The sequence below is a fragment of the Notothenia coriiceps genome, unplaced genomic scaffold, assembly GCF_000735185.1.
Source record: "Notothenia coriiceps isolate Sejong01 unplaced genomic scaffold, NC01 NC01_scaffold00031175, whole genome shotgun sequence".
Classification (NCBI taxonomy): Eukaryota; Metazoa; Chordata; class Actinopteri; order Perciformes; family Nototheniidae; genus Notothenia; species Notothenia coriiceps.
In genome coordinates this window covers 10774-17970 of record NW_011363876.1, presented here as the reverse complement: position 1 = coordinate 17970, position 7197 = coordinate 10774, and the positions used below count along the sequence as shown (strand labels likewise).

The window sequence follows — 7197 nt, the reverse complement described above, 5'->3', positions numbered from 1 at the left end:
TAGTTTTGGAGGTTCGGGTGTTTTGTTTGATTTTAAATAAACAAAGCCTTTGCTTTCAGAACATGAAACTTTTATTTCCAAAATCACACAATAAACACATGTTTGAAGCTTGTGAAGGGAAGAAGACAGCTCTCACTCGCACCCTGCTGTTCCTCAGCGCCGCTCCCCCTCCCTCCGGATGACATTATGAATGTAAGGCGTATAGTAACCTTAGATAACACGGCAGGGTCCGTTACAGTTTGTTTTCATCTGATTTCAATTAAACAAAGTCTTGGCTTTCAGAATATTAAACTTGTTTCGGCAAATTCAGATGATAAATACAACACTCACTCACTCACTCACTCACTCACACTCACACACACACTCACTCACTCACTCACTCACTCACTCACTCACTCACTCACACACTCACTCACTCACTCACTCACTCACTCTCTCACCACACACACACTCACACACACACACACTCAGACACACACACTCACTCTCTCACACACACACTCAGACACTCACTCACTCACTCACTCACTCTCACTCACTCACTCACTCTCACACACACACACTCACACACACACACTCAGACACACACACTCAGACACACACACTCACTCACTCACACACACACACACTCACTCGTGAGCTTCCCCCAGACCAGTAATCCAAACTAAAATGTCTTCCCTCCGTAGTCCTTTGATCATTTGCTCCACTAATAATCAATCCGATCGATGGATTTCAGAGAAGTGATGACTCGGTGACAGTCATTATATAATGTGACATATTTTGCTTAATATTTACAACAACAATCCTGATATCATCAGAAAGCTAGGAATCTCCTCTTTCCAACAGTGTATACAACTCAAAATGTGTCTTCGGGTCGATGCGACTGAATTCGATGGAGCAGGTCACAAATATTTGTTATTTTAAATATTTTTCTATTTCTCTACCTGTGTTTTTAATAATTGTTTTCATGTACCACGACACCAAGTCCAATTCCCCGTACGTGTAAACCTACCTGGTGATCAACCTGATTCTGATATCTCTATCTCTCTCTGTGTTCTTCTCTCTCTCTCTCCTCCAGAACTTCGGGCTCCTGTACAGCGTCGCCCGCAGAGTCACGCAGCCCAAAGTGAAATCCCACTAAAGTACAAGTTCCACATCTCTCTCTCCATCTTCTTCAAATCCAAGAACTTGTGTGAAAGCAGGAGCTGGGCCGAGCCGAACCGACGGCTTTCAAAACCCAGCAGAATATTTTTCGTTTCCTTCATCCATAAACTATGATGTCAGATTGGACCGCTGCCAACTCCTCCTTTTGGTCTCTCCGGACTGGAACAATCAGGAATCATTTCTCTCACACACACACACACAGAAATGTTTCCAGTGAGAGATGTAGACGGGATTCAGAGACTGTCTGAAGTCGCTGAGTTTAACCCAGATAATAATTAAGGACAGATTCACATTGTTTAAATACGATACTCACACTCCCATAAAGAAGTTTAAACAGTTATCAGTCGGTGTCATTATTATTTATTTTCATACTGACTGTTGAAGTCACATTGTAGAGAGGAAACCACTTTTCTACGTGCAGCGGTAGATTATATGCGAGTCTTTTTGGGTCGTAATTCCCTGTTTTTTCAAAATAAAAAGACTTCAAATTAACTCATTTTAGTCTCTGGTGAATTTAGAAAAGACTGGATTATGTTTCCCATTTCTTTAGGGCTGCAATTTAACAAATGTAACTAACATTAACGAGCGTTTTAGAAAAACTGGATACAAATTCACATTGAATTCCATGATGTTTTCAAACTACCTTTTTTTTTTGTCCGACTCGGAAACAAATGACAAATATAATTTCTAAAAGGCATAGAAAATACTTCAAATGTTCGCCGTTTGTTCTGAAGAAAAGTATACAGCGATGATGAAAATATGTGCAGCTTAAAAATGCCATATGGGTTTGTGAGTATTGAAATCTGAATTTGTCCTTTTTTTTAAGTGAAAATTAGACAAAAATCCACAACTTGTCAAAACAAAATGTGAAGTAGTGTCTAGATGATCCTGATTAAATCGCCTTGGTAGTGAAATAATGAAAAGCAACATTCGATTGCCAGATAATTACTGTTTGCATTAACCCCCCCCCCTTAATAATATCTAACGTTAGGGACGTTTTTCCACTTTTTGTGCCCCTATTTTCCTGTAATGTTTGTTTCTGTGACTTGGTTTTCTTACTGCTCAAGTCTTTTTTTGTAATGAATAAAACAAGTCATGCTGGGAAACGCTGAGTCATGTTAAAGCTGGTCTTAGAATACAATCAGGGCGACGTGTAGAGACGAGATAACGACCCCTTTTTTTATCTGAGAGAAACACCTTATGAGTTTGTGACTTCAGCGATAATCTGATCTGAGATTTTTTTAAACTGTGTTAACATTTTGTCGCTGCAGTGTTTGTGTTAAAATTGGAAGAGACAGATATTGGTCCTATTAAAACGTGTGTGTGTGTGAATGAATACTGCAGTGACTCCCGATGTGTCTCTACCTTGTTGTGGGTGATTTTTTGTTTTTTGTATTTTCCACCGCGTGACCCTTTTTTTTACCGACTCGAGGGAAATGCTGCGTGCGTGGTACATATGAATTTTTAATTTATTGAAGCAGTTATTTTTTCATTTGTGCACTGAACCCTTCTCCGCTCACACTTGATCTCTGCAATGAAAAGTTGTGATTAAAATAAAAAAAATGTATAAAAAAAAACACACAAAGCTGCTTTTTTTTCGTTTACTGACATGTTTTATTTGATGGGAGGAAATGAAATGATAACATTGGCTGAATGGTATTAAAATTGCATTACAAAAGAGCATGTCTTTATCAATTCAGATTTAAAAAGTGGTCAGATTTCCTTAAAACAAAGAAAGGGTAATTTGTTTATCATACAGTGAATAGTGATCCACTTGTATTTACTGATTCTTCCCACAAAGTCACACAAATCCCCCCAAATTCTCCCCTTCCCTTTTTCTAATCTTCCTATTGAACAATAAAAATAATACTAATAAATTACAGTGCAATTTATAAGAAATACCTGCAGGGCGTTTTCTGCCCGTCGTTCTCTAAGCGCTTCGTCTCGTCAGCTCCCACAAACGCCCGACAAATTATTTTAGGTGGACGTTTGGCACAAATAAAACACTCGCAGGGACAATTTGAAAAGGCGAAATTCAGACCGACAACTCGTACAGACGTCATGTCTACCAAGAAACATCGAAAAAAGTCAAAATTCCTGATCTTAAAAATAAGAAACAATTGGTATAATTTCACTTTTTTTTTTTTTTCTCATTTGCTTCAATAACATGTCATATTTCAGACTAGTGGAATGAAAACAACCAGATTCCAAATTAAGTTGTTTATTTCACTTTAATTAGACTCAAAACGTGTGTTTATTTTGCACTAAAGTTCTACACTAAAGGAGGATTTCTCCCTTAATGTGTAGAAACGGTTTAAACATCAAATATCCCACAAGTTGTCGGTCTGAACTGAGCTTCACATGCAATATTAAGAACATTTTAAATAAGAATAATCCAATTAAATACAGAAAGATAAATAAATGATCAATTTAAAAGAAAATGTTCCTTTTATTTTTGATTTGTCTTGGAGACAGAAATGACATTTCTTAACTTAAATCATGATTTGTTCCTAACAAAAACTTTACTTTCCTAACTTAACGGACGTTTCTGGCCGAAAATCCTGAAAATAAATCCTCTTTTGTGGTGCGTAGGGGTGGGGGACGTGTATGAAATTCATTTTTTAAATCATACTGACATAAAAAGTTAAAGAACATTAAATTAAATATTATCTAACGCACATCTGGTAGTTGCTGCAGATGTATTTGGGGTAATCTATCAAAGTAAAAATCATTAAGATGCAAAATAAACACATTTGAAACCGTCTGATGGTGCGTTTGTGTCCCCTTAAGACTGTAGGAATGTTTTTATTTTTGTAAATACCAGACTTTAGGGATGAGACACACCTAATCCACATGTTGGGTGTTTGTGGGTTTACTGCAAACTTCACACAAAAAAAACCCCCCGACTGTGTGGGTCTTCAGTCTCACTTCCTGTCTGACACTACACATGTTGGATAAGAACCGTGTTTTCTACAGTACAGCTGATCACAACTGGAATACTAACAGTGCTCTCAGAGGAAATAAAACAGCAGCAATTAAAAAAAAACAAAAAACATGACTACAGAAATAAAATATAAAATTAGTTGTAACCCCGCCCCACACCATGATGTTTAGGGGGGGGGGTGTAAATGTGGAAGACAGACAGAAAGCATCTGCGGCTCCAGCAGCACAAGCCCACCGTTCATCCAACAACAAGCTGGAATTTGATCGAGAGGAAGTGTAGAAAATATCCCTTTCAAAATATAACAGGTGCAGCAGCAGCGTGCACTCTCACAGAAGAATTACAGAGACTGATCTGATTTATGAGACACAATCATCCCATCCTTTGAGTCTGAAATATATATCAAGATGTGTGTTTTTAAATGCCAAATTGAGGCTCATCACACACCTGTTTTCATGTGTTTGTCAGTAGGGCTGGATCATATAAATCACTATATATCATGATAAGAGACTAGATATTTAATATGTTTAATAGTTTCAATATTATTTCATATTTATTTTTTCCAGATGACTTTAAAAATCTTCCCATATGTGGATTTTTAGGATGAAATTGTCCTTGTGTGATATATCTTTTTTTTAAATGCATTATTAAATAACATTGAGGATAATCACACACTGTTTTTAGTAGAGCTTGTGATATCAGAACATTATATTACCTTAGATTTGAGATATTGTAATTGTTGTAACATGTTGTATCTCTGGGTTTAAATGCTGCATTACAGGAGATATTGTGATATTGATGAAACCCTTAGATGCACGAGTGCCTGGACCCCACTCTCTTCCATAAGTGGGTCAAAAAGGACCCGTATTAGAATAATATTGTGTTTTTATGCCATTTTTGTCATTTTGGTTATTTAGTATTATATTTTGGTTCACACTAGAAATGTAATTTTTCACTATTTATAATTTTAGACATTTCTTTTACATTTTGAAAAAAAAACGAAATTCCATAGAAAATGCATGCGGGTCATTTTTGACCCACTTATGGAAGCTTGGGGTAGAAATACAAAAACTACAATTTCATAAAATTTAAAATTTGAATGGCATGATATCCAAAACATGTTTTTTGAGGAATAGCTGGAAAATGAAATGATAAAAATCTAAGGGTTAAAAACATTAAAGTAAACTAGTAGGGGATCTTTCACTGTATAATTGAATAGTTTAAAAACTAAAAAAGTACAGATAAAGGAGTTTTTTTAAACCAAAAACGTCCAAAGCCTTTTTTTTGTCACGTCAGAAATGTATTTTCTCAGATTAAACCCCTTCGAGAAAAATCAACGTGTCCCAAACACACTTTTCTAGTAACGGCCTCTTCCAATCAAGTCCTTAATTCCACATATGGTATAATTTGACTAGTTTCGTGTCGTCCAGCCCTATCTATAGTTCTTCGTGTCGAGTGGTCGCTGCTGCTTCAAAGAAAGATCACTGTTCAGTTTTTTAGACATTAATACAGATATGATTACATAGCGAGAGGATTTGTTTTCTTCATTGTTTGTGAGACAATGTCATAGCATATTTCTCAAAAATCATTCCATGTCATGCATTCCTGAATAATGTGTGCATACATAATGTTTATTTATTCTTTTATATCATACTGATCTTTATCTTTACACAAGTTTTTTGGCTATTGTTACAATTTTTCTGTAAATCGCCGCCATAAATTAAATCCGTTTTGTTTCAAACAAATCAAAACGATGCGGATGAATCCCCGTCAATCAATTCTAGCTCTTTGCCGTCATTAAACCAGCAAGAGGCTTGTTTGCCTTCATGTCAGTGCAGACGCTCTGCCACACACACACACACACACACACACACACACACACACACACACACACACACACACACACACACACACACACACACACACACACACACACACACACACACACACACACACACACACGTAGGAACAATAAAAATAAAACAATAAAAAGCTTTTCCCGTACTTTAAATACTTCCAAAGCCGGTTGATCGTCAGCAAAAAGAGATAAGAGGAACTGAGAGGTGAAATGTTGTGAAAAGGTTTATCAGCTACATCCATCCTGAAACACCACGCACGCACGCACGCACGCACGCACGCACGCACGCACGCACGCACGCACGCACGCACGCACGCACGCACGCACACACACACACACACACACACACCCACACACTCTCTCTAATGTGGCGTTTTAATTCAGAGTAATGGACGCCACCGCTGACTTGTGCGATGATATGTTAAATCAATACGTGTGGTTTCATCACTGCTGCAGATGTGAAATATGGAGCTGAGAAAAAAAACTTGATATTTTTCGTTTGAATCTGGATTTTTTTAGCCTCTCCTCTTCACGTCAGAGAAGATGGACGGAGGATTCATTATTCCAAAACCTCGAGTATCTTCCGTTTTTTTTTTTTAAATAAACTTTTCCCACTTCTTCTGACGCTCGTGATGTTTCAACATTTCTACTGAATCTATCAAATGTAAAAGTTAGCAACAATAGGACAAAAAGTCAGCTGGAAAACATTCACAGTGCTCTAATCAAAACAAACCACAGCGATGAAATGAAATGTTCCTAAACAAATAAAAGGGTAGAAACTCCTCGCAGCCTGATCTCACTTCCTGTCTGCAGTGCAGCCAGCCGCCTGGTGGGGGCGCTGTTATAGATGCTTCTCTTTGGTGACCCCGTTCTGCACGTGGTTCCTGTGGGACACACACACACAACACACACATTAAATGACTTTTAATTCAATCTAAGTCTGTCTAAGGGCGGTTTTTACCATAACTTGTAAACCTGAATCAACCTGAGATTCTTTATTTGTATGTTTCTTAAATATCTTGTATTTAAATACACTATAGCACTATATCTTAATGCTTTGAATGATTTTTGAAAAGGACTTTGAATAGAGGCGAAGTCCCGCCCATCTACTTCCGACCCATGGGTCCTTATTTCGGGAAAATTATTTATTGAAGTGAATGGAGAGAGAAAGATTATCTTTCGATCCCGTTTGAATTGTGCCACGAACGATGTTTTTCAATCGGATCAATTATTA

The 7197-nt window shown here is 37.3% G+C and overlaps 1 long non-coding RNA gene across 1 annotated transcript in view; it reads left to right on the top strand.

Moving 5' to 3' along the window:
• The window catches only part of LOC104959863 (uncharacterized), a 5783-nt gene extending 1560 nt beyond the window's left edge, over window positions 1–4223 (top strand). The window contains exon 2 of the long non-coding RNA XR_799924.1: window positions 1079–4223. This is a non-coding gene — a long non-coding RNA (uncharacterized lncRNA). The remainder of the gene's footprint in view (window positions 1–1078) is intronic.
• Window positions 4224–7197: the final 2974 nt, after the last annotated feature.